The sequence below is a fragment of the Stigmatopora nigra genome, chromosome 16 (assembly GCF_051989575.1).
Source record: "Stigmatopora nigra isolate UIUO_SnigA chromosome 16, RoL_Snig_1.1, whole genome shotgun sequence".
Taxonomy (NCBI): domain Eukaryota; kingdom Metazoa; phylum Chordata; class Actinopteri; order Syngnathiformes; family Syngnathidae; genus Stigmatopora; species Stigmatopora nigra.
This window is the reverse complement of record NC_135523.1, coordinates 7,628,065-7,655,054: the sequence shown is the minus strand read 5'-3', so window position 1 is coordinate 7,655,054 and position 26,990 is coordinate 7,628,065. Positions and strand designations below refer to the sequence as shown.

At 36.5% G+C, this 26,990-nt stretch overlaps 1 long non-coding RNA gene across 1 annotated transcript; it reads right to left on the bottom strand.

Annotated features, from left to right (window-relative positions):
• Nucleotides 1-202: 202 nt before the first annotated feature.
• On the bottom strand, nucleotides 203-8,493 carry LOC144209311 (uncharacterized). The gene is made up of 3 exons (XR_013329082.1): nucleotides 8,345-8,493; nucleotides 8,169-8,264; nucleotides 203-294 (listed from the first exon to the last, which is right to left on the bottom strand). It is a non-coding gene; the product is annotated as an uncharacterized LOC144209311 (long non-coding RNA).
• Between the last annotated feature and the right edge of the window lie 18,497 nt (nucleotides 8,494-26,990).

Here is a 26,990-nt window from a genome sequence, read left to right as displayed (position 1 = left end):
ATATGAGTTTGAAGGCATGCTTAATGTAGGAGTTTAGAACTTTTTTTGTGCCAATTTGAACATACATGCACAAAAAAAGTTCTAAGAGAAAAACATAGTAACTCCTACCCATGAAACACACAGAGTCAGAAAGATGACAGAAGAAGAGTTAAAACTCACACGTTAAAGAATTTGGCCCTCTGGAGTTGAATCCACACACATCGAGGGAGAGAGTCACTCGTTGGTAATGAGGGCCTCGAATCTGAATCAATTATGAATGTTCCATCAGGAGGCTTGGGGGCCATATCAAGGGAGCTAGGTATAATGAGAAGTGGAAAACAGAAAAAAAATAAGTGAGGCCCTACAGGGTACGATGTCTCCAGGCAGCGTATGATTCAGCTATTTTAATACATTTGCATTTATTCACATGGTAAAAGGGGTTATATTTTATACAAGTCTCCAACAATAACTGAACGAGACAGTCTTTGATTCTTGGATAAGTGAAAAGTGTTGCTTTTATGACAGAAATGGTCTGGCAACTCTGCTACAGCTTCATATGTGTGTAAGTGTGAAGCGAGTCAGGAGAGAAGGAAGTGAGTCAGTTCTGGCTGTACTGGTGCCGACAAGTCATCACGTTAATACGACTCTGCAGCTATTAAAACTACTACTTTTAAGATGTAAGAGTTTTATATGAGAAATCTGATATATAATTAACAGGTGTGGATACTGCTCTCTTATAGTGTGTGCTGAAAAGCTAAATGCAAAATGGAAAACGTGTAATAAAGCTGCCTCTAGTGTACCCTAAAGTCTAGAAGAAAAATGCCTAACTGTGGTCGCAAGTATGAATGCTCCAAACATTTAATTTTTATGCTATTAAGGTTAAAAAGAGCTTTAGTCGTTTATTAGGCCTTTTTTTACTTTATTTTAATTTTTTATGATATTGCATTGTATATATTGTACTATAGGTATTTATTATGCACACTCACACCCATACCTAAAGGCAATTTAGAGTATCCAATCAGCCTACCATGCATGTTTTTGGAATGTGGGAGGAAATCTGAGTACCCAGAGGAAACCCACACAGGCCTGGGAGAACATGCAACTCCACACAGGTGTACCACCTGGATTTGAACCCAGGATCCCAGAAGTGTGAGGCCGATGCGCTAATCACTCACTCTACCGGGCCACCTATAATGATTATCTCTCTTTAAATTAAAATATTTTTAAAAAATTAAAGTAAGTCTCTGTAAAAACAATGCTTTTCATACATTGGTTAAAAATTGTCTGATTGGCCACGTACATAATTCGCACATACATATAATTAGACGTGGACTATGTTGGCATCCATGATTAATGATGATTAATCGAAAGATCATACATTATATTTGCTGAGCAGGAACAATAATTTGTATCAGCACACATTCACGGCAGCAACATGGATGAATAATCCAATTTGCAGACACGTTGAAGCTAATTGCTGTATTCATGCACTATGACAGGGCTGAGGGTGCTGCGTGCATACAAAAACACACTCAATGAACTGAAGCTTTTAAACAACAAAATAAAGTCTCCTATTCACACCTGTAGGAAGAGCCTACCTACACAAGACTGAATCCAGGTCACCTTTTCTGTTGCCACTTTGCATGTGATAAAAACATGGGAACAAGACACTACGTTTCTCTACCACGAGGTTGTAAATGCAACTCCAAAGATTCATCAATTAGTACATGTCTCTATTGAGCCAAGAGAAAGTGTTATTTTACCCTAACCAGGACACCCTTTGTGAGCAAAATGACCACCCGGATGAATCAGTGAAAGCCATCTGACCAACTGGCGGGCTCGCCTCTTGTCAGCACATCTACTTGCCTTTGTCCAACAATAAACTATTTAAACAGGTAACCAAGAAGACAACCTTTTCACTGTCAATGTTTGAATGTGGAACGGTGCCATGCACAGATCTTGCATAGATCTGTGGATTCCAATTTAGCCAATAGATGACATTTCAGCCAATAGATGACATGGATGCTCTTCCGGTGTGCTTATTGTGTCTCTAGTCATGTTTAGGGAGCCAGATAGTCATTGCTCAATTTGAGCTTGTTCCTTCAGACAAAACAGGTAACAAGTTTTATGACGATAGAGTTCTGTATACATATATTTGTCTTTAACAAAGCCCATACTAGATGAATGAAAGGTTTAAGTTATTTATACATTTTTCAATCTTTCCTGAGAGGAATTTGCAATGCAGAAAAAAATAACTTTGCTTATTGTTTCCTGACATTTGAAACAAGGAGCCTGGTGGAAATGGCTTATGTCTCCTTGGTTGCACACTGGGACAAAACCAGATGGCTGTCAAACACATACACACACACACCGTTAATATATTTGCAGGCAGACAAACACATTCCATATATCACCCATTACTTTCGCCAATAATGAGGTAGATTTGTTTGCAGGAAGGAAAATAAACATAAAGAAGTCTAAACTTAGCAGTCTTCAACACACACACACACATGCATGCGCATTGAGTCAGCGGAGAACCCCCCCAAGTGATATCCCAGAATATCGACGGCATGATTCTCCTCTTTAGAAGTGTTCTCGATTCTTCTTCATAGCACGTGTTTTTTTTATGAACACAAAGAGGAAAAATGACAAAGAAACAGTTCAGGCAGATTTCCTCCCTTCATCAGAAGAAATCATTCTCATTCTGACAGCATAGAGACACCACAGGAGTCCATTCAGGAAAATAGAAACAAAAAAGTTGTTGATTTCTACCTTCACTTTGCTCGAAGGAATGAATCTTTACCTTCACCAAGAAGGTCATTGGTTTCTTTTATTAGAATTATTATGCAAGAATTACTGCATTTGAGAGAAACCTACTTATGTTCAATTTTTGTGTAGACCTCATTTAAGAAGAAGAAAGGACTGATGCTAAAATAATCCAATTCGGAAAATAAACACATTAACCAAAATAGTGACCTCCTTTCCAATTATAAAAAAAAAAAAATCAAGGAGTATCTCTATTGATTTTAAGTCAGAAATACTATGATAGAAACATGTATGTCAAACAGTTAACAATTGTTGCCAAACTGTAATTTCAGCACCTTCCGAGAACACCTTCCAACAAAAGAAAAAATGGTTACTCAAGAAAAATCGTATTCAAAAAAAGGACTAAAGTATTAACATACTCATCACTAATCATTAAAGTAAAAAGTAAAGTAAAAAGGAATGTATTAAGAAATATTAAAATGTCATTTAAAAAAAAGTTCAAAACACAAAAAACAAATAAGAGTGGACAGGGCTACTGTCACTGGCTTCCGTTTGATGGCGCAATCTTGGGAAAAAATGAAAAATTAAAATTAAAATCTAAGTAAAAACATTATTTGGACAACGTCGGCAGGCCGGATTATAAGGCCTCATGAGCCGGATGTGGCCCGCGGGCCGTAGTTTGCCCATATCTGTACTAGTGGGATCGCTGAAACTTTCAGAAAAAAAGCCTGACAGCTCATGTGAACAGACATATTTGCTGTCTTTTTTTGGCCAGCAGGGGAAGAGTCATGACTAGAGTCTTTAAAAACAAAATGTCAGAGCCGCAGTCCCTTCTCACGCAGCATTCTGAGCTATCGTGGTTCGTCGGCTTATCTCGGGACAAAGAAAGAAGGCAGAGCGAATGAATGTTGATGACACCTTTAATTTATTGCGCCTCGAAAAACTATCATTCTTCTGTGATGATGAGTCGGTATAGATATTATCATGACAGGCCTAGCTATGCTGCAGTAATGTAAAACGTCAAGTTTTGTAAGAATAATAGTTCCAACATTCTACAGTAAGCTAAAGAAAAATGAAAACATAGAAAGTACCTTTAGAAAAGATAGTTTTTCATTCCGAATATAAAGATATATAGATATGAGCATTACCTGCCCAGTGCCGATCAAAGTCTGCTCTGGCCTGTTTTTCAAATGCATCTGAGAGTTTATCCTGAACAATTGTATTTTGATGTGGGGTGCATTCAGGGTGATTTTCTCCCCCTCTACCTAATCTGCTTGGAAAAAGCTTGAGGCTTACAATCATTGTGTGTATTCCACACCAACTGACTCAGTGATTGTGATGTGAAACAGAGCAACAGCCATTTAGTAAGTGACCTGATTAAAGTTGAGACTTGGTGTAATATGTCATTCATCACAGTAAACATGCCATGAAGTGAGAAAGCCATTACTAAAGGAGTTTTTTTTCGCTGCACATTTAATCATAGTCAAATGTTCAGCAACTGATCAAATATTTGAACATTATAATATGCTATCTTTTTGTTTTAAAATTGCAAATTCACTTTTCCATAGTCAGTGATTTTTATTTTTTTGCATTAAATTGATGAATCTCAATAAGGTTCCATTGTAGGTACATATACTGGTGACAGCATTCAAATATGTGGTAAGTGATAAGTGGAAATGGAACAATACATTGATCCCTCTATATACGAAATTGTCAGGTGACAAAACTCTTTGACTTCACACACTCCGCTGGTCTCACATTGGTTCTGTTAGCATCGACTCGACCTCGTACCTACAATGCCATGTGCTTGTTTTCTCTTCTGGAGGATTTAAGGATAAACGGAGACAACAAAGAACCTCAGAATCTCACTGTGCATTCAAACCCACAAGAAAGCTTTAGTGATCAATCAATCAATCATTTTCTCTCATTTTTGTTGGTTTCTCACATCTTTCTTACAAAATCGGGACATTTTAATGATTTTTAAAGAATGTAGTGGCTAATTATAATTTAAAAAAATATAGTAATAATTTGAGGACCGTGCAAAAAAAAAAAAAAATTGTACTACTTATGAAAAATACAAGTTACTAAACAAGTTCTTGAACCAATTAATTTTGTAAGTAGAGGTACCACCATGTTGTGCAATAAATAGAAAACAAGTCAGCGACAAGGGAGAAATAATGTGTGATAGATAAAAGCATTTCATTAATTTCATTTGATTGTATCAGTATGACCTTTTAGCCTAATATGGCTTATATTATCATTCTTCTAATGTCCTTATGCAAGAAGTGTAAAATTAAAGCTGACACTTGCATCCTCACGGAGCAATTAAACAATAAATGAATCCTCCGAAACTTTGTAAACTTCTGTGACGAGTAAAAATACACTAAAATGTTGACAGGGGGGAAATAACCCTTAAAGAAAGGTAATAAGACTAGAGGACGTTTCAAGAAGCCATAAAAGAACCACATAAAAGCTACCATTAGCCGTAATAGTCTGAACTTCCATTAAAGCAAATGCTACACTGTATTTAGAATTTATTCTCAATTCATTCAGGAACGATAGCAACCATATAATAAATTTGCAAGTGAAGCTTTAATAAAGCTGTTTGAATTTTATCGATTTATCTTTGGAACAATCGAAGTAGCTATAATTAAGTGGAAAGGGTCATTTATCATCCATTTTCCACAATTCCACCAGTTGAGATCTGCCTTCTCCCAACTGACTTCAGGCAAAAAAGCACACTAAACAATGATCTCCAGTCAATAAATTGCACACCATCAATTAAGATAACATTACACCAATGTGAGAGTATGGGCAGGAGTTTCTAGTTAACCATGTCAAAAACCAAGAAAAGAACAATGAAAGCTAGGTACGAGTCTTGAGGGTTTTCACTGCATTTGACCCATCTGGCAACAAAGATATTTCATTTTCACCGAACTGGAAAGCACCAAGCACATATAACACACTATCAGAGGAAAATCTCTGACACCTACTCAAAAAACCATTGATCTTCCATTAATGTAACATGCACCGAGAGAAATCCCACACAAAGAATTGGAAAACTACTCAGAGAAAGGCCTGGGATGAAATTCAAATCATCTGGCTGTGAGGCCAGCTATTCTCAAGTCACCTATTAACAACCACTCACAGATTTCACCAATGGACGATTTAGAACACAGGTGTTAAACTAAAAAAAAAAAGGCTGGCTTCAGATCTAGGACTGCCACATCACTTTACACAAAAGGTAATTTTGTCTATCAACTCCATGTATCTAGTAACAGACGGACTCCAACATACAATTGGCCTTTTTTCTCCGTGTTCTGGGTTGAAAGTATAACAAAAAAGTTTGAATTATACAAGACTCTCCAACAATATCTATTTGAGCTAATCATTCACGATCTGTACAACATTACACCACAATCTCATATGACAGCCATAAAATCTGAAAATTGAATGTACATGTAGTAGAATAGCGACCAATTTTCATTCCGAGCCATTCACAAATGTGTAGAAACCAGAACAAAAATAACCTGACATACTTTTATAGCGTGCCCCAAGTGGTCTAAAAAATACAAATAAAAAACCGTGATTGGTTCATACATACCATAACCTAATGATGCAATTGTATTTTACTTTCATCAAGCCTCACTATTAGTTGAAAAATATAACGAATATCTAGCTACTACTGATTTGTATCTTCAAACAATGTGGAACTGAAAAGAATCCCTTTTTTCACTTCCTCAAGAAACCCTGCAGAGAGACACAGGGTGCGGTACCTTGCCCCTTCCCCCAAAACAGGTGCACAAGTTATAATTCTGTATTCCCATGAGCACAGGATACAAAAACAAAATGCAGATTTGCACGTGACCAGGTATATCTTTAATGTAGCCAATTACTGACAGATGCCCCCAAATCTTATTCACCTTTTACCTTCTTTAATTAGTTCTTTATCACTGCCGTTGGATGTTGACTGCAGGGCTGATACGCCCCTGACGAGAGCATTAATAAGGACGTGTCAGGCAGTAAATCCGTAGGGTTTCTGTCAGCATGCGTTATTTGCTCTTAGCGTTGTCATCTTTGGCAAAAAGCACATTGTGACATTTAATGAAATAATGAAGAGTGCAAGTTGAGGAAGTACGTCGCAGTTTGAAAGCCAAACGTTTACACCCGGAGGTTAAGGAAATATGAATAAAAAGAGAATTGATGTGCTTGTTTACAGCCAATTTGCAGGTAGTGTGTTATTAGCAGGCATCCTGTCAGCTAGTATGGATTAAAGGAACATCAGATTGAGCTGCCATGTTTTTAAATTGGCATTAACATTCCCCTGATAAAGGCAAATGTATTCACTATTACATGCTTGCTCTATTGATTTCTTTTTTTCCAGCAGGTCTTGTAAGAAAATGAGGTTCCTCTCCTTTTGTCAGCTAATTATCAAGAATGAGATTTTCTTTCGATTAAATGTACGAATTGTTGTCGCTTCATACACACTGAAGTGCACCGCACCTGAAGTGAAGTGGACAAAGGTAATTGGTTTTAATTTTAGATTTAGACTTAAGCCTAATAAAGAGACTACTTATTTTTGATATGAGATTTATAATAAGATGGATTACCACCTGTGCATAATATTTCCCTTATTTTTATGTGGGATCATGAGAGTATTTGGAAAGCGTAATGAGCAGTTTGGGGTCGGCTCAACATTTCAAGCAATTATTTGTGAGTGTTATCTGAAATCAGGCTCCATTCGTAATTCATTTGACTACGTAATCTATTGACTTCCGCTAATGGTTCACGGCTTTACCAGTCGGACTTTATTTTTACTCTCTCCACACTGAAGGTGTGAGTGTTCCCCCCTGTGTGCACTGTCGGTGAAATAATGATTTGCCCAAAGTTAACTGGGATAGGCTCCAGATTCTCTGAACCACAGCATGAAAATTAATAGATGCATTTTCACATCGGCATATGATATTTTTATAATCATATTGTTACTGAATTAAATTAATGGTTTCCATTCATGTAGCCTTTACATGGCATTTAGTTATTTAATTTAGTTACTGACATGTTATTTGGACTGCTGACCAGACAATTTAAGGGCAAATTTAAACAGTCAATAATTCACAAGCACATTAGCACAGTCACTGAAAATAAAGAAAAAAGGACCCATGCACCATTTGGACAGTTCTTCAAGTGTGATTTAGGGGGGGGGGGGGCGATTTGGGACAATAGTTAATTGATTATCTTTTTAAAAACTGTCGGTAAGTAGCAAAAACTGTCGATAAGTAGCAAAAACTGTCGATAAGTAGCAAAAACTGTCTATAAGTAGCAAAAACTGTCGGAAAATAGCATCATGAAAACAGAAATGAGAACCCACAATCATTGTTCGAAATGATATTTTTGACATTTTGTCTTTTGAAATGTTGACTTACCATCTTTCTTTCCAGTGTGCCTCTAATACGCTGTTTCTTTATAATGTGAATCACGTTCACATTTCGCTTTCCATTCTCCCCATAAAAAAGTTCCTGCTGTGAAAAAAAAAAAAAATTAAGGGTGGCTTAAGATGTAAGGTTTGCAATGTGTCAGGTTCATTGCCAGAAAACAATACCTGGATGCATGATGTCAAACATTAAATGTCCACAAAGTTGTCTCCAATTCCATTATGAATGTCCTTCGCTTTGGGTAATAGCAACAACCAGCTTGTATTTTTGTAAGATGGCTATGATAAATCTGTAATGGAAGGGATTTGATGTTAGTTTGCCGCTGTGGAACTTGTCCCCTTGGACCTGGCACCATAAATGGTCTCCATCCAAAAGCAAGAAAGTAATTGCTCATTTTATACATACGCCGCACTGTGACCAAATCACTATTCAATTATTTACACCCCTTCTTGCTGCTCAAGATTTGGACAGCAATATTGAAATGTGACCAAAAGTGGAACATTGATCTGGTGGAGGCACATCGGACACATCAATTTGAAACTAAAGAGAATGTGTCGACTTAAGAAAAAATAAAAACATTTTCTTAAAATAAATTGTCTTTCCTTTTTCAAATGGAAAACAAATGAATACATTTTTAAAAAGGAAATAATTATTTGAAACAAAACACATTTTCTAATCCTAATACAGAAGTTAATGTTAAGTTAAAATGTTACTTATTAATATAACACTAAAGAACCATTTACCCCTGTTCTTTCCTGAGGAAAGGAGTTTACAAATGTTTATCTCTGATTGCTCCCCTGTTAAAGAAAATGACTTCCACAATTTATCACAAAGAGAGTCCAGGCTGAACTCTATATTGCGAGAGTGTGAAGGTGATTGGGTGGTGATGTAATGAATGTGTTGAGAGCAAACCATAGGTAAGTTGCCACAATGCACAATGTAGTAATTGATCTGCAGTGCTGTCTGTTTTCTATTAGTCCGCAATATTTCTGGATCAGTCGGCGTCGTGCGAACACTTGATCAACTCGTAGAATCATTTTACGCTATTCCCCCAGTGACTCATAAATCATGATGGGAAGCGAGAAGCAGGTTCTTTTCCTCCCCCCTTCTCTTTAGTTTCAGTTATATTCATTTTTTAAAAAGTTTGAATCCTCTTATTGTTATTCAAGTGCATCCTTTCGAAGTGAATGTAAGAAAACAGTAGGTAGGCGTTTGCAGAATTGCTGCGCATAACTTATTTCAGAGGAAGACAAAAAATAGATTCAGGATGTAGATACCTCACGCGAACTCACTAAAAAGCGCAAAATCAATAAAATGGATAATAGTTGTTTCTCTTTTCGAATTCACAAGTGAGGCAACCTGGCACAGCAGCTAGACTCTAAGATGTGAGAAAATGAATTATGTATTTTTCATTTATGTTCACCCTTGGCTCGCAGTATTTTAAAGGGGTATTAAAGACATAGCGCAATGTACGCAAACACAAAGGTTAAGAATCAGGCGATTCCTCGAGGACTGTATACGAAAGCAGTGCATCTGTCGTTGCTGTCAAGCTGTTTTCTCCTCATGGCACTAATCCAATCTCCATGAAAGTAGGAGAGATGAATTCAAATAAAAAGCAAATATTCTGCAGCGCCGAGGTAATGAGAGGAAGGAGGAGGAGGAGGCGGTGAGCACTGGAAACGATCCACCCATCCTAAATTGGTCTAATCAGGTCGTCTGTTTTGACGTCACGCATTCTCACAGCCGTGCTTCCCTGCTGTTGAGTGATTGGCATTTATGAGCAACTCAATCAGAAATAGTTAGCTCCACTCTGTGATTATCAATCACATCAGACGCTGTCACAAAGTGTAGGGAAGGTACAAATGGTGAAGGATGTCTGTTTGCAGATTGAATACAGAGGGGAAGATAAGGACACTAAGCCAGATGTTGTATTCTCAGTCTCGTCTTTGGCGTTTTCCCCGCTTGCCGAGCGAAGCCGTCTGTGCGGAGCAACGTGGGAACAATTGTCTCGACTATGCGGCAGACAATAACCAGGTGGACGACACACACAAGTGAAAGCAGCTCAGGCAAAACTTTTGTTCATGTGAAGTAGAACTAAACACAAACAAAATGGCATCGTGCTTTGGACAGCTACCAAATTCTACGCCATCAAAGAAGTCCAGATTCTGGAGATTGCATCTATCCAATTATCCTTTACTAGCAATTAAAAGGCAGCATATCCATTTTTCAATATTTAACAAAGTAGGTTGGCTAGGCCTTTACATTGCAAACTTTGTTATGCACTGTAATTGTAAAAATTAAGTGTTCAATTAAGAAGCAACTATGCGCTGTATAACCATGGTAACATCATTATACACAGAAACCATTTGTATTCTGTAGTTCCACCAAGATTACAGTCAATGATGGTGATTCCCATATACAGTGGTACCTCTACTTACATAATTAATTGGTTCAAGAGGTTGTTTCGTAACTTGGATTTTTCATACGTAGAGGCATATTTTAAATTAAAATTAGCATAATTTGTTCCACAATCTTTAATCCTAGTCAGTGTACACTCTTTAAGAAAGGATAAAATAATACCAATTTGTATGAAACATGTATGCAAATGTGTTAATCTAAGCCGCCTAATTGTGTAGTGGTACATCACCTGAATTTGGTGACCTATAACATTGTACATTTTATCATGATGAGTGACAAACCACTTCTGATTTCAATCCATAGAAAATTATAATAATAATTAGGAAAATCCATGTATGTTATTCTGTAAAAAACTTGGTGACTTTAAGTGTACTGTTTCTAATATAACAGCCTCAGAGAGATCCTTGCTGAAGGTAATAATCTTGCACAATAAACGGGCCAAATGAAGACTGTTTTCCAACGGCTCACCTTATGTGCAGACTAGACAGAATTTCTCAACTGAATTATGGAGCAATTGGCTGCAGCTTTGATGTGATGAATCCGCACCCCCCTGAATTGTACACTGACTCAAACAAAGCCAGTCATTGGCTTGTTGCAGCGTGGGCAGGACCTCCGCTATCCTCTTTTACCCCTTGCTCCTCTAGGACAAGGCCTTCCAAGGCAAAGGGGCTTTTCCACTCTTTGAAATGGTTAACTCAAGAGTTCGGGGGGTTCGTGAAAGAGAGAGAGAGAGAGAGAGAGAGAGAGAGAGAGAGAGAGAGAGAGAGAGAGAGAGAGAGAGAGAGAGAGAGGGGAGTGGGGCAAATGGCACTCCTGTACAAGGAAGTGGAAATATGATGAATATTCAAGCGTGGGAAAGGCCGCTGTGATCACAAAACTGCTTTTTGCGTAATATTAAGAAATTGAAGTTACCTTGGGAGAAAAGTCATGAAATTACGAGAAGAAAATCGGTGCATTATTTACTTTTACGCCGTGTGAACAGGAAGTTGTTTGGGGTCTGAGGACGTCAAGTTTGGGTCACATATGGTCAGTGTGAAAAATTTAATATTGAAGTACATTTTTTTTGTTGTTTCATTGGTTGTGTGAGTGTAAAGAGTTGTCACTCAAGTGAGTTAGAACAAGGTTCTGCCCTTTGATACTCCTGAATGGACAGAAAATGAGTGGATGGTCAAATTCTGATATTTTCTTATCTTATTTTACTCCCTTTCAGTAAAATTAATAGTGGAGAAAATGTGCGTCTGTGGAGCAATAGGAGAGGTTCGCAAAAGAGGTGATACCGCTTCGCAGTTATTCGGAATTGAATTAGGTTTGTAGGGGAAGGAGGGAGAGATGATGAAGAGTATCAATCATTCTGTCTTGAGTGTGAAGTTACTCGGGGGTCGACAGAATGTGCAATAATGAAAGTTCACTTCCTCAACACTGAGGAGGTCACGGGTGGATTTACCTTCCCTGCAACGATCCCATCAGGTTTACAGTGACTGAGCTCTTCAAAAACACATGTAAGCCTTTTCCAGTTCTCTGTGGAACATTCGTTATCATTACTGACCATATAAAAGGGTAATAGTTGCAAGTTTGCTTCCATCTATCCTACACTGTATGGCCATTTAGTCTACAATCTAAACACCAAACAGCCTTTCATCCGTCATACATATGCATAATTGCTGTTGTATTCAGTCGAAGAGGGATCAGTGGACCCCTTAGACGCGACCTGATAACATTATTGTGGACCTGCCTACTCCATTGTTTCGGCATTAGCGTGCGGGGTTGCGACAGAGAACTGTTAAATTGAGACGGATTGAATGCAGCTGATGTGGAACTCTGGTTTGTCAGAGTCATTTCTGGAGTGGTTGCCTCATAAACTGTCAATCAGATGAATGGTGAGTAGAAGTGGAAAGAATTACCTGAGAGGTGCGGATAGAGCTGTAGAAGAACCGTTGGTGCAGCTACGTCCTTGAGTCTACGACAAGACAGATTTGGAAATAAATAATGTAGTATTTTTAGGAGTCATGAAGGTTGCAAAAACAGATTCATATGTTTGGAGAGCAGATGAAAAATTGAGGAATGTCAAGATGCATAACCAATGTGCTGATTGAAGGCTGTGCCATAGGTGCATGACAGTTAAAACTGGCAAGGTCAAACACTGTTAAGGTTTTATAAAATAGGAGTTGTAAATGATTTGTTCTCCAAACTGTATTTCAAAAACATGGCATAGTATCCAAACTGCAAATAAAAATTGAGTGCAATTATGAGGAATTACCAAATTTCATTGTTTCCGTCAAAATGGAACAGATCATGGATCAAATGTTTAGATTAATTGTCAGATTTAATGTGTAAATTTTAGGGGAAAATGTAGTTTTAGAATTCCATGGGGTCGGTTTTTTTGTTTAAATTTTGGTACAAGGCCAATTTAACCACTGTGTGGCATCCCCTCTTCTTCTTTCTTATTGCAAACCACTAGGGATCGAGGAGAACGATTTTCTGAAGTATACACATATGAATGCTGTCCCATTACTTTCTAATACAAGCCTCTAAGGCCCATTTTGATGGAGTTGGTGTTAGTGTCTGTTCCGGGTTCATGCTTGGTTTAGCACCATTTTTTCTTTGTCTGGATCAAACAACCAATGGCCCACGGAGCGGAAAATTGGTGCTTAACAAGTACCAACATGTTGCTGGGCCAGAAGAGGGCCAGCTAAGGACAAACTTAATCAAATGTATTTTTAAATATGTTTATATTAATGTTCAAATCGGCATTGGCATTCTGTAGTTTTACTATGCAGCAGTTGCTTAGCTGTATTTAGTCTATAACGAAAGATAAGCCGAATTTATGAAAGTTGTTGTTGTTCCTAACATTGTGTAAATGATTGTCTGGGTCTTGGGTTTGGTGTTATCTTGGTTATGCTATGTACGTAAATCCGGCTGCAGTGTAGGTGGCAAAGGCAAAAAGTCAGAAATTGAAGCAGGAAGCGCATTCATGGTGTGGTAACCATGACAGCCGCAGTCTGCCTTAGAGGGTGGAGGACATGGGCAGGAGGGAATAGGATCGTTGTGGAAGTCAACGGGTGCTGGGTCTGTCAGCAACACAAGGTGCTATATTGTTGTTGTTTTTTTGGGGGGTTTTTCACCCTCAGAGCAGATTATAGTGAGGACAATTTTGAATGTGTGGCGCATAGATGTCATAGGGGATCGCAGCTGGATTTGACGTTAATTGGGTGAACTCTGCACTTCACTGAAAGGAACTAAGACACTTTGAAGAGAAAGTGATGCTCACAGGTAACAGGAGAAAGGTGATGTGGAGATTGAATTTAGAAAAGATATTGAAAATGACTTGTAAATTTTAGGTTTGCTGCAACATAAATGCATCTAAGTGGTATTTTTCAAATTCACACTAACATATTGTAGCTAGATTTGAATAAAGAATAAACCAGGTGCCTGCCCAATTGTTAAAATGTACATTTGCTATGAAAAATCCAACATCATCTTAGTTTTTTCTTTTTTAGGAAAGTTGAATGCAGGCCACTCACAAATACATTTACGTCGGATTGGTGCTTAGATTATTTTAGGCTTCACATTTTTCATTGGAGTAGATAGCAATCAATGGAAACCCCATTTTCAATATTGGGTTTGAGATTATGCATATAGTATGTAGAAAACAAAGCACTATTGTATTGTTCATTTAATATTAATTGTTAAAAATTGAGGTATGGACTACATCAGTTTTTTGGGAGAAAATATCATCCCCTTCACTTCTACAATTTGGAATGAATGTATTACATGGGGGGTACAAATTGGATTTATGATGTTATTTTGAGTGGATTTAACTTATTCATCTCATAATGTATTTTTTGCAGCTGATATTTTTATAAGATTGATAACTTGATAAATCCTAATTCCCGATTTTTTAGTGTACACATTTGGATTTGCCCCAAATATATTAAACTGGAAGAAAGGAATGATAGGATACATCCCAATAGGATATCCATACCTGAGTAGATAAAGTCAAGGAATATTTCAGGAAGAAGTTGCTTTATATACAGTGCCGTTCCATTTTTCTTTTCTGAATCACACTTTTGCTGTGTGTCAGACAGTGTGTCAGAAATTGCAGGTGGCAAGAAAAGGAGAGTGGTCGGAGCACATGAAAAAGCATACAATGAAAAATGAATGGTTGTCAAGAAAAAGAAGGTAAGGAAAAAGGTAGTGTATAAAGAAGTCTGCATTACAGAAGCTGTACCAATACGGTTGGCTGATACTTTAATGCAGTTAATTGAGTGCAATGTAAACTCACTCTTCTTCATTCTTTGTGTCTGAAGCTGTTCTATTATCCTTTACTTGACCATTTACATTTTGAATTGTGTGTGTGAGGCAGGGTGTGCTTTTGGAAGATGACACAGGGAATAATAGAGTTCAAGAGGGAGGGAGAGAGAAAATAGCATGATTCCAGGGCACGCCTAATCTGAGCACGGGGGTCGATGGTGGGGGCTCAGCTCACAGATGGGCTCAGCGGGAGGTCCAGAGAGCCGACTCCTCAAAGGTAGAAGACCCACTTACTGACTGATCAGTGCTCAAAGGGCACAGGGGCTGGATGGAGCAGATAAGTAGAATTTGCTTTGAGAAAATGTGAAACTCCCTTTTTATCGTATAACTACAGTCTTTTGTCAACTCTGATTTACCAAATCTATGTGGAGTATTTACCACATGGAACCCTGCAACCTATCTTAAACAGACTGTTGCTATGCAGGATATTCCTGGTGTTTAAGCTCTTTGCCAGCCCACATTAACAACAGCCACTTTATTTATGCAGGGGTGACATCACAACAAATTTGTGTTTATTTATTCAAGACCACTAGTCATTTTCAGCCACATAACATTGTGTGGATGGTTTGACTTGGTGGAAGTAAAAATGCTTGTCAATGAATAAAGTTTAATCTAATCTAATCAATTATTTTTTCATTCATTCATTTTCTGAACTGCTTTATCCTCACTAAGGTTGCGGCATAACTTGGGGCAATTTGGAGCGTCCAATCAGCCAACCACGCATGGCCACCAGGATGGGAAATAGAACCCCCAGCATTGGTTGGAGAACAACTATTCTACCACTAAGCCGTGCCAAAAAGAATGACATTGACAGTTCTAATATTGTGATTATCTTTGGTATGATGGTATATGTATTTTACTACATTGACAATCATGGTCAATCTAACATTTGATAAGGGATGTAACTACATTACTGAAACTGTATGTGTGTGCCAGCAAGCATGCACCCGGGATTAATAAGGGGGTTTCCTGTATATTTAGGTATTTGTGGTCAGGATTAATCTGCAGGGTCGGGGGAATTTACAATTTAACAAAATTCGGAATATACTAGCCTCAAAAAGGAAAACATCCAGGGGAGATATGCTGTAACAACAATGACATCTCTCCATGCTTTTTGAGGAGTCTAAGAAAATCCTTTAGGCCAGAGCTGAATCTTTTCTACTGGTAATTGTAGAAGACAGCATCGGTAAGATTGACACAATGCCTCATACTTGCAATGGATCAAGTAAATAAAAAGGAGAGATGGTAGAGCTTATATATAGGTAAGAATATAGCTTTCAGGGAGCAAGGTACAACTCAAAACATAAGCTCTTTCTGATGCACTGGCTGAGAAGAAAGACAATGTCCTTGACATATGAGTGGACTGAAGTCAATCAAAGTGTTACTGCACACCACTGGAAAAGGTAGTGTTAAATCCTAAATTGGATTGAATTATCACTTGAGGTGTTAAGACGGGTTATGAATAATGTAGTGTAAAATCATAAACCTGAGATGTGTCTATTCCATTCTTTCACTCTAAGAAGTATAAAAAGAAAAAAACACAAGGAACTGCAGTTACGGAAAAAAAACACAAAACTCCACATTCTCAATATTTAGTTGCATATCTCGATTTGTGGATTTCAAACACATGCTTTCATTTTTTTTTTTTTTTACATCTCAAAGTAACATTTTCCATATGTGCTCTTTGCAGTAAAAGCAAACTAATTGGTGGCTCTGCTTGAAATATTTGCAAACAAATTCCTCTGGTGCCAAATATTAGTCAATCACAGTCTGTTCAAGTGTTACCTATTTATCCTTATGTCCCTTGGAACAGTAGAAAGCTAATAACAACCAACCAGACTTTAATTCATTAGCGATGAATAAAAATGAGTCAAATAATTTGAAACATTTTCACATTAACCCAGCCCAACTCTATTTCTCAAAAGTGACAATAAATCCAGACAAAACAACAGAGCAATGGAAATTAGCATTATAACTAGATGGAATTCAAGGTAAATAAGCGAACTGAAATCCAAAGATGGCATCATTCCACTGGGACATCCTTTTTTTTGTATGGAACGTGCCGAGTAGTAGGTATGTTTGGGAGAGGATAGCAGAATTGGCAAGTGGCACACCACGTCTTTCTAACTCAGTTCTAGCCTCCTCCTCCAAGCAGGAACAGCTTGGCAGATCCCACAGGAACAGACCTGACGACGGTCTGCAGCTGTGCTGAGAATTGTCACCATTAAATATTCACATATTTAATCCGTTAAAACAATGCCCCAAATACTCTTACACACATGCTCGCTCTATGCTGATGATTTGGTTCATTTTTTACACCGCTGAGCTGTATTATGCACATTTTTGTGATCTACTGGTGTCAATGTCATAATTTGTTAGGAATTATTTAAATTCAGCTTGAATCTGCTTCAAATTGAAAATCTAGTTTGGGCAACGTAGTGGATATTATAAGAACTGCAGAGGATTCGGTTCATAGATAAGCAAATGGTTATAAAGCGCCTTCACCACAAATAACAAGCAAACAATATAATAACACAAGCATTTTTGTTTTAAAAAATTATATATATTATTTTATTATATTTTATATTATATATATATATATATATATATATATATATATATATATATATATATATATATATATATATATATATATATATATATATATATATATAAATATATATATATAAATATATATATAAATATAAATATATATATATATATATATATATATATATATATATATAAATATATATATATAAATATATATATAAATATAAATATATATATATATATATATATATATATAAATATATATATATAAATATATATATATATATATATATATATATATATATATATATATATATATATATATATATATATATATATATATATATATATATATATATATATATATATATATATATATATATATATATATATATATATATATATATATATATATATATATATATATATATATATATATATATATATATATATATATATATATATATATATATATATATATATATATATATATATATATATATATATATATATATATATATATATATATATATATATATATATATATATATATATAAAATATATATATGTATATATATATGTATATATACATAGAATGACACTAATATTCAGAGGCACAATGAAGGAGCCATCTACAATGTTTTGACCTGTCACCAGCATATCTAAGCACCTTTTATCTTGTAGATTTCCGTACAAGAGATATCAACCTCAATCAGGCACATCCGTTGTTGCCGCCATGCACAACGCTTCAGACAGCCATGTTCTTTACTTCTGATCAACAAAGGGAAGGGAACTCAAAACTGTGACACGGAGTAATTTGGAATAAAGGTGCAACTATAATACCACACCAGGGAAAAAAAATCTAAAGCAAAAGTCTGGAAGAAAGAACAACGTACTAAGACGGAGGTAAACAACAGATTAATATGTAAGCAAAGAGAAAAGGAGAACGAGACATATAAGCTCTCCATCATTTTTTTCCTTCATAATAATAGAATAAATTATAAATGAAACTACTTTGTACTTTGGAGACATTTAGACATTAGTACATTGTGCAGATATGTATCTAAACTGAAAGTAAAGTTTAAATGGGAGGTTGCTGGGCTTGGTAGGCTGAGCATCACTTATATTGTATATACATTGACTTCAATATCAATCAGGGATTCAAATTACCTAGTGTAGAATTTGCTGATTTCTAAGATGGTGTACATTTTCAGGAAAAGCTTCAGTCTTTATCATCATCGAACTGATTTTTTGTATTTTTCCCATGTATTTTGCAAATAATTTTAATCATGTAATAAGTAGCGTGCTCATTAAGGTTTAAGCATCACTTCACAGCTCAGGTTGTTTTTATTGGCCACCTACCGGCTTGCCTAAGGAGTCTTAATGAATGCACTACAGAGAAACACAACACAGCTTGAGTCGACCAAGTATGCGTGTGACGCTGCAAACATTTTAAGCAAAACTGATGGAAAGCAATGTGACAACTAGCAGAAGTGAAAATACACATCCACCTGGCATTACTGTGAGCAACCCCACATCTCCCAGTGTTCTAATATCCTAAAAATAATCTTTAAACAGAGAGACAAGTCTGTCAAAAGATCAAAAAAGCGCAAGTGCCGCACCAGCTGGAACTGTGTAGAATACTTTGGAGGTTATTGCAGCTCATAAGTGATGTATAGCTGTATATAGAAGGTCAAAATATAAAGTACAGAAGTATTTAGTGATTAAAAATCACATTTTCCTTTTTCATATAATAGTAGCAGGAGAGTACATGACAGTGATAAAAAATTACCATAATCATTATGGTACTTCTTTTTTTAACAAATTTACTTTCCCAAGAGCTAATGAAGTTAAATATTTTTTTGTAAATAGCAACTATTTTTTATTTACAAAAAATAAATGAAAGACCAATGAGGAGAAGAGCATAGTGGAAGCTCTAAGCCAAATGCCTCAAACCTAAAACGAATATGTTCAATCCATCATGCCAAATGTTTGGGACATTATCGTGCAACTGGATGAAGAGCTGTGCCAAATGTACTATAAATGGTTGCGTATGTCATGCTTAATTACATACTGCATTGAGAAAAAGGGAACAATATCTTCACTAACAGCTCTCAGCATCATTCTCACCAGTTGAATATATCCACTGACAGTAGGCGCTGAAAGAATTGAGATGATATTTATAGGTACTTTGCACCTTTCTTTGCTACAGATTGTGTTCATCCGACTTCATTCTTTTTTCACCAGTTCCGGTAATAATCATCTTTCAGTATAGCGTGTCTTTTCATTATGGAAGGAAAAGGAAAGAAAATAGGTCCAAGTGAATGCTGCATGATGAACAATGAAAAAGGTTTTTAAGGATCTCACTAAAGTGCAAAGGAGTAGTTTAGATGTAGCATTACAATAGCGACTTGAAGGTTACAAGATGTTCATTTTATAGTTTTGTGGAGGGTTATGAGGGGAGAAAAAACTAAGATACATTCATGGGAACACTCGAAATTGGCCGCAGGTTTGAATGCAGTGTCGTTTTACAGAAAATGTGGGAAAATATATCAACTGACACAGTACTGATACTATAAAATAGATATTTTGATACCTGATTAATTGTTCTACTTGATTAAAAGCATTATAATTAGGTGTTTGAGGGATATACTGTTTCATTTAAATGTTCTCCCTTGCATTTCCACCAAACAGGGAAGAATTGCATGTCCCTGCAACTCTTACCAGGACATGCGGTACAAAAAAATAATGAATAAATATTTACCTGTATTGTATTGACATCCTTTGGCCAACTACATTTTCTCTTTTGTGATACTGTCCAATCTTGTCTTAATTTGATATTTATCTTTACAACATACAATTGAACTATTAAAATGGTAGGTTCATAAAGGCAAATATTTTTGTAATGCGCATATTTTGATCATAATGTCCAAAAACTAACAATAATAGTACTGTATCACATGGACTGAAGACATCTTAATTTGTAGTAATTAGGCACCAAAATATATATTGTGAAAAGTCACTCCACTGTTTATTTTTCTCATTATTTATGAGAAAAAGCATAATTGGAATGAAAATAAATCAGCACTACATTGTTTTAAGGATACAAGCAAGAAATTAAGCACAACGTTCGTTGTTGTGCTTGATTTAGATCTAAATTCATGCAGCAAAATGTAGTTATCTACCTGCATGTAGGGAGGAATTATTTCTTTATTTAGTTTTCTACCTTTTATTTCTCTGCAATTTGAACACCTCCCACGCCTGCTCCACTTTCCTCTTGTCTTCACACTTCTTAAAGATCTAGAAGCCGAGGCTGACAGTCTTTTACCTTGGTGTTTCATCGTATGCTGCTCTAAATGTTACTTTATAGACACCACAAGAGACGTTATGCAGGCTGTAGAAAATGTGCATATGTGCTGTGCAATACCTTATTTTCAATCAGATAGGAATTTGATATAAGTATGCCATTAATGCCACAAATCTGAAACCTGAAAATACTTCCAATACATTCTATGGGTTTCTCTAAGGTGAAAAAAAAACTTGATTAAAACAAAAATATTAAACATCATGTGATACAGTAAAAATCCTCTGTTTTAAACCTGTCCAGGAATTGAAATGAAATAGAGCAATCTGCTTGGCATTTTGTGAGGCGAATTAATGATGCCAGATGATCACACCAGCACGTTAAATTAATTACAAGCACTGTGTCAATTCATTAAAAGTAGAGAAGCTAAGGATTATGATGAAAGATTTGTTTTTGTGAAACACATGTATCAGAGTAATGCATAAGCGTGTTTGATAAAGTTGCTAATTTAATTATGCCTATTTAACAAAGTATTCAAGTGCCCATCTGCTCACATTTTAAAAGTCTTATTCTGTCAATAAACGTATTAATATTATTATTATTTCAATTGTTACGTGGCATACAAAGACGTCTATGGATTATGTAAGTAGGATAGGGTTCGAAAACATTTTTGACTGAGAGCCATAAACAATTCATATTTTAAAATATTACTGTTTGAGAGGAGTCAGAATTTAAAAGTAAAAATACAGGAAAATGTGTGCCTGTTTTAGTAATTCCACTATTTTTAAAATACAAAAAGTCTCTGAATTATTTCGACAACATTGTTACACTATTGCTAATGCGAATATTCATGCAGAAGTCTACTGAACAAAAAATGCTTTAAATGGTGGTAGAAGTAGATTCAGAGCAGCAAACCAATTGTTATATTTTTTTAAGAAGGCTTATTGTTTGATTTTTTTAAATTAGGTATCAGTACATCTGTACTCGGTTATCATGTATGTGGCCCAAACGTGAAGTGCATAATCGTTAAAATAATTTAGATGCGTATGACCTCTAAAATTAATCATGAATGTCAAGCAAGAGATATTCCCGCACTTCCAATTTCCCTCCTTTGCTGACAAATTACGTTCCACGCCAGCTAGACACCTTTGACCTCTCTCTTTGCTCTCGTGTACCCAGGACAAACCACATCGCCCTTTTCAAAAACACTCAATGTGATCATCATGATCAGCATCACAATGTTTTGTTCAGGATTATTGCCTTGCCCTTTAAAACCTCAGTGGACTAGGTGTAGACAGAGGTCTTTAAATGTTTAACTATATCATAATTGTGCTCATAGCAAATTCGCTCAGACCTTGAATGTTCAGTGCCACAAAACCGAAAAATATTGGAATTTGAAACATCATTAAGGATAACAATAGTTTAATTACATTTGATAATCTAGAGCGATCCCAGTTTGCTCTAAAATCGAGGCAGGATACAACCTGGATTGGTAGTCATATTTACGTCCTATGTAAACTACCAAACATGCATGTTTGGAAAATATGAAAGAAGAAGCCATTGCAGCTCTAACTCCCACCATTTGTCAGTCTTAACCTAATTGCACGCTTAAAACTAATACGTCGTCAGAGGACCAGCCAGTTTGTACAATGGAGGAAGCCATTCTTTAATCGGAACAAATCCCAGCAGAAATTCCTAATGACAGCTTTGGAAATGTAACAGTCCTCCTCAAACAGAATGATTTCAGTTGAGCTTGAACACCCTCCCAGTGATCATTACTATTGTATGGCCTGTGCTTACTTTTACGCATCAAGTCTACATTATTTACCAAATGGGAACAGTTGGGGGGGTGATTTGCATGGCAGTGAATCATCCATTAAATCATGTAATCATCCGTTTCATTTGCTATGCTGTATTACAGTAAGTACTATTTACTTGTATTGATGGGACATGATGTTTTCAGACATTAAAAAGACAGATTTGGGACAGCAATAGTTTTTTTTTTTTACTTGTTCTTGTTAGGCACTGGGAAAAAAATATAAACTAAAAGGCTAATAGGACTGAAGGGTTTTAAGAAGAGCCTATGGCTGCAATAGACTCAAAGAAGAGCAGACAAGCTGACAGATGGATGGACTCAATATATATATGGCTGGATGGAGACTATGTCAGTCAGATTAACTGATACAAGCAGTGTGTCTTTGTGTGAGTGTGTGTTATATCTTTCTCCATTCACGCAAATCAGCACAAGGATAACTTTTTGTAACAGCTCTTACATAAATTAGACTTAATCAGATTGTGTAACTGGCTGAATAGCTGTTTGGGTACAATGGTTAAAATGATGCATAACAAAATTCGATGAAATTCAACATTCACTATTGCAATTCTGGAGGTTCATTTTTAGTGGCAACATGCCACAAACACAGTCATGCATTCAGTATTTCTAGGAAACAACAAGGCTCTAAATATTTATTTGGTTTGTGATGACTATCAGTCACTGATCTGAAACAGTACGATTAGCATACATCGCTGTGATTGGATCAAATGCCGTCTAGCCCTCAAGCTGTGACTAAGGAGACGAGATCCATGAGCTTCACTGTCATATGAAGTGAACATGATTGATCAATACTTCGAATGTATAAAGAGAAAAATACAACTCTGGTTTAATTGTCTGGGAAATGTTATTTAATAAAAGGACAACTGGCGGAAAACAATAGGCAGCTGCCATACAACTATGCTCTAAGATAAAAAGCTTGTCACAACAGTTTGAATGTACCAGATGTGTGACAATTGCCAGACATACATGATGGTTTACCAAGGGGGGAGGTTGACATCCATGGTCCATTACACAACATTGTAATGAAGCACGAATTAGTGTGGCAGAGTTTTTCTCGATGCATCTTTGAATTATTTCATAGTAAATTCCACTCATACAACTTTTTACTTTTTTTCCTGCTAAATTTTACATTGCTAAAGGAAATCAAATTTGCAAGGCCACTTGTACACAGACAGACTCAATTATTTGGATAGTTTTGTGCATGAAACTGTATTTGTCACGTCTGGCTGCCGTAACAAACTGCGCATGCGCCAAAAATGTCAACAAGGATCCTCACTTTTACTGGAAACCAATTAAGTGTGCATGCTGCCTGCTCCCAGTAGTCAACTGGGATAGACTCCAGCACTGCAACCCTTGTCAGGATAAGCGGAATAGAAAATTAATGTTCTTTCTCCACCTTGGCACCAAAAAAAGTCCCAATCCTTAAATGCATTGCTGTTGCTACTAACTCCCGACAGAGTAGGAACAACAATTAGAGCTAAAATCAGCAGGATGGAAGCCATGTTGTGAAAAAGTGGTTTGTCCTCTTCTGGTGACTGATCTAAAGAGTCTATTCCTGGTTCAACAGGCGACTGCCACCTGCTCTCTACTTCATCTCTCTCAAGCCTCTTGGCTCTGTGGCATCCAACTACTAGATGGAGAAATGAAAGCGAGTTTCCAAATGAAAATGATTCCCTGTCCATTTCCTGATGAACGCCACCTGCTCAACTCAACTGCACAAGCCACCCTCACTGCTTGAATGAAGGATTGACAGACAACTGAGACATGGTGATACAAAGTGAATCGAAGATGATGTCTTGAAGCATTTAAAATCCAAAATTCCACATTTTCTCTTGGCCATTGTTTCCTACAGCTTAACATTTATGTTTTTTAATGTTTGTTTTAGGTTACTAATCCTAAAACTAATCCAAAATCATCACAAGTTGCTTAAGGATAAATTGATCAGAACTGTTACATATCACTAGAAAAATATTCATACCGTATTTTCCGGACCATAAATCACACTTTTTAAAATAGTTTGGCTAGGCCTATGACTAATACTCAAGTGCGACTTTTTTCCTCTTTCTGACCACACACAGCCTGCTGTTGTTTTTTTAGGCTATAGTTATCTGAAAAATAGTTATGTTAACAGATGTCTATTTAGCCTGTGGTTCCTTCTCCATGTTACTATTTTTCTTTATTGTATATGATTGTCAAACTAAATAATGCCCTTCTAAAATTACGCTCCAATGCCTCAAAGGTTTATTTTTTTCCTCTTCACTGTACTTTTTTGGGGGAGCTCTCGGTAGTAGTATCTCATATAAAACATCAAATGACTATTTGCAAAAATAATAAATGCATAACCATATGTTTTGATTAATATTTTGGGTTGGTATGTTTCTATTCATATTTCCTCTAGGTAATTTATCTTTCCCCATTCTTCTATTCCCTGTATCCCTACACTTTATCATAAAAATGAAGGTACTGTATGTCAAAGGCTTGAGTTTTATAGCAAAGTCTTAACTTTTAAAGGCTTAATGTGTGCTGAACTTACATCATTCAAACAAATCTAAATGGAATTATGTACAAAAGTAGAGAATAAAACTGAAAATCAATTAACTGAATATTTTATGTCCTTCTGCAGCAAGTGACCTTGGTATGCTCAAGAACTGACTTGACAGGTTATCAATCACATGTCAAACCGGCCAGGCACCCCCAACCATCCCACCACCCTGATACTGATAACCTGTGGATGAGGCCATCTGGAATGGTCATTTTGTTATAATTAGGCATGGGGCTGGCTACTCCACATTTAGTCCCAATTGCTCTTTCCTCACTGTGGTACTCAATTTTACGACACTTTCTTTCTAAAATGGGGTGGTGTTTTGAGCCTGATCTGGTGTGGTAAAACCAAACATATTAAGCAGAATTATGGCATTCAGAAATATAGCACATGAACTAGAAATACATGGCAACACAATTGACCACCACCAAATCCAACATAATTGCTGTTTTAGTTGCCTCACCAATTTCTTTTACTGTATCTAAGATATATTCACTCTTGTTTGAAATAAACTGATTACCCGTGTTTAAACAAAACCTTCCAACAAACTATAAATCCAATCTACCCTGTAGAGATATAATAGTCGCCAATGTGGGTGACTGTAAATCTGAAACAAGGGGTCTCTTGTCTAGCAAGGCTAATTGGGCTTTCGAGGCCCCTAATACATGACAAATAGAGGTGGGAAAGGGTCTTGGCACTGCTGGTATGAGCATATCAAGAATTAATAAAACTGCACCTTTCTGTCAAAGACATCTGTTGCCAGCAGGAATCAGTGTCTTCATTATTACTGCCCTATCTCACGCATGTTTGCTTGGCATGACCGTTTAAAGCGATATATCTGTTTCCTGGCTAATTCAAGCTGTCAACATCATCCCAGTTTGAAGATGAAAAATGGGTGTATCACCCGGCGCGCCAGATGGAAGTGCCGGACCATAAATCTCAGCTAGCAGCCATTGCGATGGATGGATTCTCCACAGTGAACAGCTTCAAAATTGAGAAGCTCCCCCAGGGTAGAATTTGCACGCAAAACAGTAATTTCGATGAAAAAGTGTTTGACAACAACTGATGATAGTGAAACCAGCTAGTCTGTTCATGTTCCGTATTTTCCAGACTATTTCTGATTTCAGTTTTTTTCATGGCTTGGCTGGGCCTACCATTAATATTCAAGTGCAACTTCTATGGGTTTTTTTCTCTCTCTGACCACCTGTAATGTATCTATTGAAGGTGTTCTTCTCCATTTTACTATTATTTACTCGAACAAAGTTAAGGGCATCTAAATTATACATCTTTTTGCCAGGAAAGTGAAGTGTATTGCTTACGCTTTAACTGTTTTAAATTAAAAGTGAAATGCAGGAAAGGACATTTTCATTGAAAGGAGGGGCAAAGGTATCTCCATATGACTAACAGTGTGCTATGAATAAATCATTCTAAGCCAGGCAGAGGGAGAGTAAACAGTTGTGTATCTTCACCTCAGATGCTTAGAGAGGCCTGTCAAACAGTGAAGTTAACAAAGGCTTCCTCCTCATTGCAATGCAGATGGTGTTTATAGTTGATCCAAGTCAAAACCTGACATGATCAGGATATCCACCACATGAACCCTTGAGTTTGTCGAAGATGCCTCACCTTTGCTTGGAAATGCAAATATTTTGAGGGGAGGGACTACGGAATAAGTGGCACCTATTGACAACTACAGTATGGCTGATTTTTAAAAAATTGTTGATCCCTCTCCTCTAGTTGCTGGATACAAATTGTCTAAACTAATTCAGTAATAGATGACACCCTCCCTCCCAATATCAATGAATTGAAGATCTACAGAGAACTAAACCAATCTAAAGTAGATCATTTAAGAGA